Source organism: Lithobates pipiens, unplaced genomic scaffold, assembly GCF_037356315.1.
Source record: "Lithobates pipiens isolate NorthernLeopardFrog02 unplaced genomic scaffold, aLitPip1_a1.2 Scaffold_18, whole genome shotgun sequence".
In the NCBI taxonomy this organism is placed as follows: Eukaryota; Metazoa; Chordata; class Amphibia; order Anura; family Ranidae; genus Lithobates; species Lithobates pipiens.
The window spans coordinates 296,732,778-296,745,364 of NW_027507758.1; the positions used below are offsets into that span (position 1 = coordinate 296,732,778).

General features: G+C 40.8%; 1 protein-coding gene across 4 annotated transcripts in view; it reads right to left on the reverse strand.

Annotated features, from left to right (window-relative positions):
• The window catches only part of SOBP (sine oculis binding protein homolog), a 268,830-nt gene that overhangs the window by 17,496 nt on the left and 238,747 nt on the right, over positions 1 to 12,587 (reverse strand). The window lies entirely within an intron of this gene.

Consider the following 12,587-nt stretch of genomic DNA (forward strand, 5'->3'; position numbering starts at 1 on the left):
TGGAATTAGTTTCACTTTAATGTTTTTTAAAAATCATCTTTCCATTCCAATCTGCAGATACTTTCATTTTCTAAAATTTGTCAAACATTCAAATGTCACTCCCATGCAGTATAACAACCTGGAGGAGTCTGTGCATTGCCGGTGTACAGAATGCCTCCAGAAATCTCATTCTTGCTTGTATAATTGACAGTCTGCTTTTATCAGACACATAGACTAGGATTTTAGGCAGGCCATGTAAATGGAGTTTCATCACTGAGATATTTTCAAGGCTCCCTAAACTTATCTCATTACAAAAGTAAGATAGGGCCAGATTGTTATAACAAGAAGGCAGACCCCACCATTCAGAAATCTGTTTTGACAAAAGACACAGTAAACCAAACAGCAATTTCTTCAAAACAGAGACCTCTATGAATCTGCAAAAAAGTTTGCTAAAATCTTCAAAATGTATGATGTTTACCTAGAGGGGCATTTCATCTCAGCAAAACTGGAGTTATACTTTAAAGATTAATTCTATCTGAACACCCATATACAAAAAATATTCATCTTTTGTTGTAGATGTAGAGCAGGGATCTTCAAACTACGGCCCTCCAGCTGTTGCAAAACTATATATCCCATCAGGCAGTGTGAAACTGTGACATTCACAAACATCACTAGACATGATGGAAATTGTAGTTCCTGAACAACTGGAGGGCCATAGTTTGGTGACCCTAGATGTAGAGTAACAGTGATGTCACTAACCAGTGCATGGTTACATACGGAAAACACCCTGCTCAGTCTCTTGTATTTAAACCTCAAACATTTGTCAAGAGCCACAAACATTTCATATTATATTCCATAACATTCCATTTCAGTTCCACCTTAATATACTAGCATTACTGAGTTACACTTTCCTGCTGCTCTGTTTCCCTTTAACTTATTTATACTGCTTTTAAATTTATAGGTGAATCTTGGAGACTTTTCAATTCATGCAATGCTGGCTTTCCGCCAACATATAACAGTAATCAGCAAAGTACAAAATATATTATTTGCTAAATATACATGAACTGTGTCTGTTGCAGAGTTAATCACATATTACAATCATCTTATTACATGCTTAGCTAATGATGAAATAGAATTAGGTTAAGCTATTTAAACGGTCTTTTAAAAATGTACTATTTTGAGATGAAATTTAAAGGAAAGTTGAAAGGAAAATCTAATGGTAACGAACTGTTTATATTGGGTTAATATATCTCGGGGACAGTTAATATACTCTATAGGTTTACTGGGTAAACCAGCTACGTATAAGACTTCCAATCTAGCATCTGTTCAATGTTATTGAATCATTTAGTTTAATCTCATCAAAGTCCTAAATAACTGGAGTTCAGATGGTCTACAATTTCCTTAAAATGAGACCATGCAAAATCAATGTTACTTACAGTACCTCTATATAGATGTTTTATGATCAAACTCAAGGGATGGCTGAATGATCATCTACATAATTTTTAGATAAATACCAGAAGCCAAGTAGTGAGGGCAAATGCATGCTAGTGGTGTTGAGCCTTTTCTAATGCCATTTTCAGAAGCCTTATCTTTAAAGCATCTGCTGGCTCTAGATTGGTCGGAATGGTTCTTACATTGGTCAATAATTTGCCCTCTCTTGTTCCTTGTGAATAGTCAATTATATAAACAGTATGACATGTCATAAAATCTATGTTGCTTTCAGCCTCTATGGACTTATTATGAAATGCTTTTCAGCTCAACACCTGTCCATGGGTCACCTATTACATGAGACAGAACACATGCACAGCCTACCCAATTCATATCCCACTTAATGAGGGGACTGTTTAGTGATTTTAGTCCTCAGTTCATTAATTTCATATGAGAGCAATAGACTTTCTGACGTCTGAGGTCCACCTACAATCAGTCATGCTCAGCACAGCAAGATGCTGCCATTACTACAGATTTCATTTTATGGGTGTCTATGCCAACATCCACCCCCCCCACCAATGCTGATGTGAGAAGGAGCCCCTGAATTTTACACAGCCCCCCTTTATTACTGATGAACTGAGGACAAAACATTATTGGACAACTCCTTTCCCAGGCATTACCTGTAAAATATTGACATGAGGCGTGCCCAACATGTGACCCTTCAGTTGTTTTGCAAAACTACAAGTCTCATGAAGCATTGCAAGGCTGATAATTACAAGCGTGACTCACAAAGGCAGAGGCATGATACGACTTGTAGTTCTGCAACAGCTGGAGGGCCACATGTTGAGTACCCATGATTGACGTCATTCTTGGAAAATCTTTGTCAATATATTCTTCACCAGGGTTTTTTTAAATAACTGTTTTGGACCACATAAATCTTGCAGCCATGGGGGCTTGGATATACAGTAATCACTTGACAGAATTGGACCACCATTAGGGCGAATGGTGAATGAGGATGGCATACATGCTAAACCTCATAGCAAATAGTCCTTGAGTATTGTTAATATACATAACTATCATTATCAAAATGCTACTATCCAACATAATCTGCTGTCTCTATGTATGGGAAATCTGTAGGAAAAGGAAGACATGCTTGTCTGACCATCACAATGACAATGACAACTCAAGGTACCAGGCGCTCAGTTTTTTCATGCAACCTCACAGGTTGCACACAAAAAACCCTGGCAGCTCCAGTTGGGAGCCGCTGTACTAACTATGTGAGGTTAATCCAGTGATCTCCCCCCGCTAAGTGTTCTGTTGTGTTCTGACAGGGGGGCACGCAAATTCCGACAAATGTCTCCTGACATTCTGCCCGTGTCCATGGGGCTTTAGAGTTTCACACTAACCTAACAAGATAGCCTTTAAAGCAGGGATACTCAACCTCGGCCCTCCAGCTGTAGTGAAACAAATGCCATCATGCCTCTGCCTCTAGGAGTCATGCCTGTGATGGTCAGGGTCTTGTAATGTCTCATTTGTCTCACTTGTAGTTTCACCACAGCAGGAGGGCCGAGGTTGCCTACCCCAGCTTTAAAGTATATGTCCAGCTAACACTTTTTTACTTTGGGTTGAGCAGGAAAGGAGCAGAACCCTTTTCAGGTTTTTACTGCTGCCCATGACTCTTTCAGAGAGATTTCCTCTTATTTACTGTCCCAATGAAAAAAGTTTCACCAGATAGGAAATGAGGGAAAATCTGCAACAGAAAAAAAAGACAGCAATAAAAACCTGGCCGGGGTTATTTCCTTTACTGCTCAACCGAAACTGTAACGATAGTAAGTGAAGGAAAATCTCTCTAACATTTACACACCTCAAGCGTTTTTTCTGCCAAAATGCTGCTACTGGGCACAGACACATATGTGCATGGACACATCGGCTAACATGAAGGATGTTTAGAGGCAGAAAAAAAAATACCAGATGCCCCCAACAGCAGTTTTAGAATGTGCAGTGTGCATGAGGCCTAAGGCCGCGTACACACGCGCGGACTGTTCGCCCAACTTTGTCCGTCCAACAGTTTCGGCAAACAGTCCGCTCAAAATTAGCATGGACGGACATGGCCACACATGACGAACGAACAGTTTGCTGAAACCGTGCGCGATGACGTGAACGGCACGTACGACGGGACGAAAAATACGACGTCCTATACACTGCATTATAACTTTCGGCGTGAAAATCCTTTCTGAGCATGCGCGCAACTTTGTTTGACGAACAAGCCTACACACGAGCGGACTGTTCGCTGAAACAAGGTTTCAGCGGACAGTTTTACAGAATTTCCGAAAAACCTTGTCCGTCAAACTGTCCGCTGAAACTGTCCGCTGAAAGCCCACACACGAGCGGACTGTCCGCCCAAACACTGTTCAGCGGACAAAGTTGGGCGAACAGTCCGCCCGTGTGTACGCGGCCTCACATTTCATATTAAGCAGTTTTATATCTTTTACTGTCCAAATAAATTATTTTGGTTTCACATTTAGTCTGGGTTCACACTAGTGCGATGCCGGAACCAGTGTGACTCCAGCGCCGGTTCCCGAATTGCTCCTCTCTTGCAAGCAGTTCACACTGCCTTGTGTGAACCGCTGTGGATGTCATTAACAAAGTTAATGACACCCCCAGTTTAGTTCACAGTTCGCAGTGCAAACTGTGGACTCGCACAGGAATCGGATTGCATAGGTGACAAAACCAATGCAATCCGATTTTAGCGTGGGAAAAAAGTCCCTGCACTATTTTCTGTGCGAATCCAACGCGAGTTCAGCCATACAACTTTATGGCTGAACTCACATTGCTCAGAGATCGCATGTGATCGGCACCTGAGGTGCGGGTGTGTATTACATACGATCTCTGAGATCGCGCTGGTGTGAACCCAGGCCCAATAAACTTTTGTTTTAATCTGTCCAGTATTTTTTCAGGATAGACAGGGTTTTCATTCAGTAGCAGTTTAATTTTGCAGGTATCAATTATAAATTCAATGCTTTGTACAGAGGTAGAAACATTAAAGTGGATCTAAAGGCAGAAGGTTTTTTTTATCTTAATGAATTCTATGCATTAAGATAAAAAACCTTCTGTGTGCATCAGCCTCCCTCATACTTACCTGAGCTCTATCCTGATCCAGTGATCTTGCATGAGAGCCTCAACTCTCCCTCATTGGCTAAGAAAGATATTGGCTCCAGCTGCTGTCAATCAAAGTCAGTGAGCCAACGAGGAGAGAGAGGACGCAGGGCTGAGCTGAGGCTCCGTGTCTGAATGGACACACAAAGCAACAGGTCAGCTTGGGTGCCCCATTGGTCAAATTTGTGGCCAACGTGGTCAAATAAATGATATACTAGATAATGCTTTTCCACTGCAAATGTAATTGTATGTATATTTTGTAGAGAGTCACAACTTTCGCCAATTGAGGAGAGCTCCATGTCTCCGTGCAGTGGCTCAGTTCGGTGCCCCCAAAGCAAACTGTTGGCTGTGGGGGCACTCGATAGGAGCCAGGAGCGCTGGCGGAGGACCTAAGAAGAGGAGGATCTGTGCTGCTCTGTGCATAACATGTTATTTGTAAACAAAAAATATTACTTTACATAGGGTTATTTGTTTTTAGTTTTGAAAAACAAATGGCAGTATGGCAGAATTTGATCAGCCTTCCTATCTCTAGCAGGGCCCAATTCATGGAATACTGATGATATCTGCAATTGTTTTCTTGAAGTGATGTGTTACATGAATATAGAGAGATTGATACACTAAATGAATCACTTCACTGGGCTATTTCACAGTCAATGGTTCTAACATCCATGATTTACTCATTTCAATCTGTATATCTCACAAAAAAGTCCTGTAGGCTTAACTGAAATCCTTTTTACTGTATATGTGGGCTGAAAGTGGTCAAATACAGTATGTGGTTTACTAGATAATGCTTTTTCACTGCAAATGCATTTGTATGTAAATTTTGTAGAGTCGCAACTTTCAACAATTGCCATTCTATAAATATAATTACACCTATCAACTGGTTAGTCATCAGTGATGGAACTAAAACAGACTTTCATGAAAGGCAACACATAAGAGGAATCGAATGTAAAAAAAAAAATGTATTTCAATACATGATACTTAACATAGTCACAATAAAATGCAATGGAAATACATAGATAAAGTAAATGAAGTACAACGCACAGTATATCTAAAGCCAAAACATTTTTGTATTAGTTTTGGATGTAGTAAGAATTATTTGAAACCTCTTTCAGCTTTGTTTCACTGTCTCTGTCCAACTGGGGAGATGTACCTATACGACCTGTCCCTCAAACCAGAGGCATAACTAGAACTTTCAGGGTCCCAGTGCAAGAAACCATGATGGGCCCCCCTGCCCCACTTCCATCCAGGCCCCGGCCTTCCAATTTTGGGAGGGTGTCCATGAACATCTTCCCAAAACCGTGCTTCACGTATGCCCCCTGGGACTGGAACATGCATCCAGCGCAATCACATCGGCCCTTTACCATGCGATCAGCTGATCACATGTAAACAGACTTGTCGGTTATCCACAACCCTTTCCTCCCACGCTGTGTCTGTGTCAGGAAAGGACTGCTGTTAACTGTCAAGAATTTCAATAAATTGTTTACACTGATAATTGGTGCCCCAATCATCAGTGCTTATCAATGCAACCTATTAGTGGCCATCAATGCTGCCTATCAGTGCTCATCAATGCTGCCTATCAGTGCCCATCAATTCCACCTAAAAGTGTTACCTATCAGTGCTCATTAATGCCACCTATTAGTGCCCATCAATTCTGCCTATCAGCACCACCTATCAGTGCTCATTAATGCCACCTAACAGGGTCCATTAGTGCCACCTATCAGTACTCTTCAATAGTGTCCATCAATACTGCCTGAGTTCTGCCTATCAGTGTTCCACAGTGCCCATCAATGCAGCCTATGAGTTCTGCCTATCAGTGCTCATCAATGCTCATCAATGGCACTTATCAGTACCCATCAATGCCACCTATCAGTGCAGTCTATCAGTGCATATTAGTGCCTCCTATCAGTGCTGCCTATCTGTGTCCATTAGTGCCTCTTATCATTGCCCATGAATGCCTCCTATCAGTGCCTTCTATCAGTGCCCATCAGTTCCTTCTATCAGTGCCTTCTATCAGTGCCCATCAGTTTCTTCTATTAGTGTCTTCTCTCAGTGCCCATCAGTGCCTCCTATCAGTGCTCATCAGTGCCTTCTATCAGTGAATCCTAACAGTGCCCATCAGTGCCTCCTATCAGTGCCCATCAGTGCCTCCTATCAGTGCTCATCAGTGCCTCCTATCAGTGACCATAAATGCCTCCTATCAGTGCCCACCAGTGCCTCCCATCAGTGCCTTCTATCAGTGCTCATCAGTGAATCCTATCATTGCCCATCATTGCCTTCCATCAGTGCTCATCAGTGCCTTGACCTTCTATCAGTGCTCATCAGTGAATCCTATCAGTACTCATCAGTGTCCTCTGCCTTCTCAGGTAGCACAGAGACACCAGCATTAACAGTTCTATCTCCCCCTCCGTCCGTCCTCTCTCGCACGGGATGACAGAGGACACACAGCTGATCTCCTCCCCCTTCCTGCCTGTGCTCCACGTGTGTTCCGCGGAAAGTCAAGTGTGAAGCTAAGAGCTCACATTTCCTGCGGAGCACACACAGGAGAGAGTAACATCAAAAAAATCATTATAAAAAAGCCCTAAGGCTAACGCTGCGCTAGATAATAATCAACAATTAAAGTGAATATAAAAATGAAAAATAAAGCAGCCAGCACCTAAAGTTCAATCCAAAAAACTTCAAATAAGTAAATAACAGAGTAAGCGCAGGACTAATAATAATTGATTATTGTGAAATTAATTATAAATAATATGATCAAGAATAAAAAATAGGTAACATATAAATTAATAAATTAATAAATAATAAAGAGGGGAAAATTTCCCAAGAAAAGAAAAAATTTTAAGAAAAAAAGAAAACTAAAGCAGAGGCCCCATCCAAATAATAATCAATGCAAAAAGTCCATGCAAAATTAACCTCCAGAGGAAAAAAAAGATGTATTGTATAAAACAAAGGAGTAATGACGTCACCGTTGGAGGCTAAACCCTAGCGTAATGGAGCCTCTGGCGGTGATGTCATTACGCTATCCTTCCGCAACAGTGGTGAGACGAGCAACTTAGGAAATAGGAAGAAGCTGATAGAGACGCCGCGACAATCGCTTGTTATTATACTTCGCTCTTGTAAGTGCAAACTCTTCTTTTGTTAAATCGTTTGAATTGATATACAACTACACTATGGGAGTTTTTATCTTCTATCTTTGAGCAATGATAGAGCTTCAACAGCTGCTCCGCATACCTATAGGTCTTGAGGAGACTGCTAATTCCCTGCGTTGGGTGAGACTGTTATCAGCAGTCACGGCTTTTTTGTAAGCAAGCTACCTTACATTTGGGTATTGACCTGAACACGCGTGTGATTTTTGGGAAGATTGGTGTCACAACTCCTTTGTTTTCTGCAATTCATCTTTTTTCCTCTGGAGGTTAATTTTGCACAGAGTTTTTGAATTGATTATTATTTGGACGGACGCTGTTTTAGTTTTCTTTTTTCTTAATATTTAATATATTTCTTTTCTTGGGAAATTTTCCCTTCTTTATTATTTATAAATTTATTATTATATTAGCAAAGTTCCGACCACGAACATGATGAATTTAAAAAAAATGACAATGAAGGCAACTTCTGACGCAGCCCTTGGGAATCTGCAATGGTGACTGGTCAATGTTTAATATCCGAACGGAGAAGTAAGCTAAAAATAGCCAGATGGCCTCTTACCGGACACGATGGACCCCAAATTATAGGGGTCAAACTCGCCTGATATCCACAGTATCAGCTGTGATGTTCCACCTGGTCTGCTCCAGAGGCATAGCCGCTCTCTCTCTCGTCTAGGACAGCAGGATGGTTTAGTAACTTTCCAGCCTTTCCAGTTACTCTGCTCGATACTCCTCCAGTGAATTTCAAAGGAATTTAGAAGAAAAAGAGAAACTTCATGGTACAGTAAATAATGGTCATTTTATTCCAAAATTTTCCTTAAACACAGTGAAGAAATACAATGCAACACACAGCTACAAGCTATCAAACTGCCAGCTGGTGCGTGGTGACATCACAAGATTCTCTCCAACCGACGCGTTTCCCTGTAACAAGCATCGCCTGGGAACAGAGATATCCAGCTGGCAGTTTGATAGCTTGTAGCTGTGTGTTGCATTGTATTTCTTTGCTGTACTTAAGGAAAATTTTGGAATAAAATTACCATTATTTACTGCATCATGAAGTTCCTCTTTTTCTTAAAAAACCCTTTGAAATTTGCTAGAGGAGTATCGAGCAGAGTAACTGGAAAGGCTGTAAAGTTACTAAACCATCCCACTGTCCTAGACGAGAGAGAGCGGGTATCCCTCTTTGGAGAGGACCAAGTGGAACATCACACCTGGTACTGTGGATATCAGGCGAGTTTGACCCCTATAATTTGGGGTCCATCGTGTCCGGTAAAAGGCCATCTGGCTATTTTTAGCTTACCTCTCCTTTCGGATATTAAGCATTGACCAGTCACCATTGCAGATTCCCAAGGGCTGCATCAGAATTTGCCTTCATTGTCATTTTTTATTTTTAATTCATCATGTTCATGGTTGGAACTTTTTAACACATTAATCACAAGTTGTTTGTATGGACTTTTTATTTTTATTTTAAAGTTCATCCTGTGTTTGATGGGACTTTTTCAACACAATCATAATCGATTTATAGTGATTTATTCACTCACGTGTTTTTTTTGCACAATTTTTTCTATGTGTTTGAGTTTTTGCACAATCTTTTTTTGTTTATAAATGTTTGTGAATTGAGCATTTAATTCTTTGAGATAGCAGCATACACACAAATTGTTTTCACTTCTTTTCATTTTCTTTCATTTTTTAGTTTTTTCACATATGAATTGCATTTTTTACACAAATATTTATAATAACATTGATCACATTATTTTTGGTGGGTGCAGAATAATTAAATTATACATACTGTTGTAACATCAACAAGTACACCCCCTGAAACACTTCCCCCTTATTCCTGCTTTGGAGATAACTCAAATGTTTTGATTTTCCCTCACTTTCAGCACCTGTGGTAATGGTTACTAGGACAAGGGTGAATCTCCCTAGCAGAGACACAGACAACAATACAGATTTGACAGTGTTGCTAACCTTTTTCTACTTTATCCAAAACCAAAGAAAAAAATGCCTTTAGATACACATTAAAGCAAATACTTCTCAACCACCTCAAATTTAAAAACATAAACATGAGCAGGGGTCAACCTTTTTTCACATTAAGGCTGGGTTCATACCGCAGCAGCTCACAGGAGCTCACAGCAGCTCACAGCAGTGGTCCGGTGCATCAACGCTTTAGGTCCGATTTCAGCACAAATTTGTGTATTTGTGTGTTTTTCAGACATGAAATGGACCAGAAGACACACAGGACTCATGGGCTATTCACCCCGGAGCCGCCCAGAGATGTGTGAATTGGCTTCATAGAGAGCCGGTCACAATCTCCTGACGTGAATTGGATGCCGGAAAACTTGCATCCAATTCACAATAGTGGAACCCAGCCTAAGGGGTCTATTTATAACAAAATAATCACAAGCATTCATCCAGCCCTTAGGTATCCTGACCATATTTTGCTTAATAATTGATTGTTAGCTCTATCTAATGGCCATAATGTGGTATTTTTCCTTAAATTACTCAATTAGTAAAATGCTGCATTATGGTTAATGCCCAAAACTTTTTTCAATAAATTCCTCTATTAGATTTAAGATAGTGTTGGAAAGTCAAAATTCAATCATAGTCCCATAGGTACAGAATGTTAGTCCATGTAAAAGTAAAAATTATATGATGAATTCTATATTTACTGGAGGCTAAAGTCATGAAACATAGTCAGAAAGCAGACGACCAGTTTTAGATTTCCTGTATGCTTCTGTGCACATAGATCTGATCAGAGTCATACAGTTAAGGAAAACAGGAAATCGTGATTCACAAATCTGCATATGATAGACAACATTTTAATTTTGCCATTTCCTGACACACCTTCACTAATTTACCTGACCATAAAGCCAATGCGGTCAAATCTAATTACATACTGTATAATGAAATATACATCTCAAAAATGAAAATACAGTATCTCACAAAAGTGAGTACACCCCTCACATTTTTGTAAATATTTTATTACATCTTTTCATGTGATAACACTGAAGAAATTACACTTTGCTACAATGTAAAGTAGTGAGTGTACAGCTTGTATAATGCCCTATACACACAGCCGGACTTTCCAATGGGAAATGTCCGATCGGATCTTGTTGTTGTAAAACCCGATCGTGTGTGGGCTCCATCTGACTTTTTCCGTCCAAATTTAGAACACACAAAGTTTGAGAGCAGGATCTAACATTTTCCGACAAGAAAATCCGATTGTTTAAATTCCAATCGTGTGTTGACAATTCAGAGGGAATCAGAATAAATTACGAGACGAAAGCTATTGGCTACTGCCCTCTTTATAGTGCCGTCTGAGTGATCGGATTTTCTGACAACTTTGTGCAACCATGTGTATGCAAGACAAGTATGGGCCAAAATCTGTCAGAAAAAAATCAGACGGATTTTGTCGTCGGAATGTCCAACCATGTGTACGGGGCATTACAGTATCAATTTGCTGTCCCCTCAAAATAACGCAACACACAGCCATTAAAGTCTAAACCGCTGGCAACAAAAGTGAGTACACCCCTAAGTAAAAATGTCCAAATTGAGCCCAATTTTTCTCTCTCTCCGTTGTCATGTGACTCATTTGAGTTACAAGGTCTCAGGTATGAATGGGGAGAAGAGATGTTAAATTTTGTGTTATTGCTCTCACTCTCTCATACTGGTCACTGGAAGTTCAACATAGCAACTCATGGCAAAGAACTGTTGCTCTACATAAAGATGGCCTGGACTATAAGAAGATTTCCAAGACCCTGAAACTGAGCTGCAACATTGTGGCCAAGACCATACAGTGGTTTAACAGGACAGGTTCCACTCAGAACAGAGCTCGCCATGGTTAACAAAAGAAGTTGAGTGCTCAGCTTCATATCCAGAGGTTGTCTTTGGGAAATAGATGTCTGAGTGCTCCTAGCATTGCTGCAGAGGTTCAGGGGTCAGCCTGTCAGTACTCAGACCATACGCTGTATACTGCATCAAATTGGTCTACATGACTGTTGTCCCAGAAGGAAGCCTCTTGTAAAGATGATGCACAAGAAAGCCCACAAACAGTTTGCTGAAGACAAGCAGACTAAGGACATGGATTACTGGAACCATGTCCTGTGGTCTGATGAGACCAAGATAAATGTATTTGGTTCAGCTGGTGTCAAACGTGTGTCGTGGCAACAAGGTGAGGAGTACAAAGACAAGTGTGTCTTGCCTACCATCAAGCATGGTGGTGGGAGTGTCATGGTCTGGGGCTGCATGAGTGTTGGCAGCACTGGAGAGCTACAGTTCATTAAGGGAACCATGAATGCCAACATGTACTGTGACATACTGAAGCACAGCATGATCCCCTCCCTTCAGAGACTGGGCTGCAGGGCAGTATTCCAACATGATAACAACCTCAAACACAACTCTAAGATGGCCACTGCCTTGCTAAAGAAGCTGAGGGTAAAGCTGATGGACTGGCCAAGCATGTCTCTAGACCTAAACCCTATTGAGCATCTGTGGGGCATCCTCTAATGGAAGGTGAAGGAGTACAAGGTCTCAAACATCCACCAGCTCCATGATGTCATGGTGGAGTGAGAGGATTCCAGTGGCAACCTGTGAAGCTCTGGTGAACTCCATGCTCAAGAGGGTTAAGGCAGTGCTGGAAAATAATGGTGGCCACACAAAATATCGACACTTTGGGCCCAATTTGGACATTTTTACTTATAGGTGTACTCACTTTTGTGGCCAGTGGTTTAGACATTAATGGCTGCGTGTTGAGTTATTTTGATGGGACAGAAAATTTACACTATTATACAAACTATACACTTACTACTTCACATTGTAGCAAAGTGTAACTTCTTCAGTGTTGTCACATGAAAAGATATAATGAAATATTTCCAAAAATGTGAG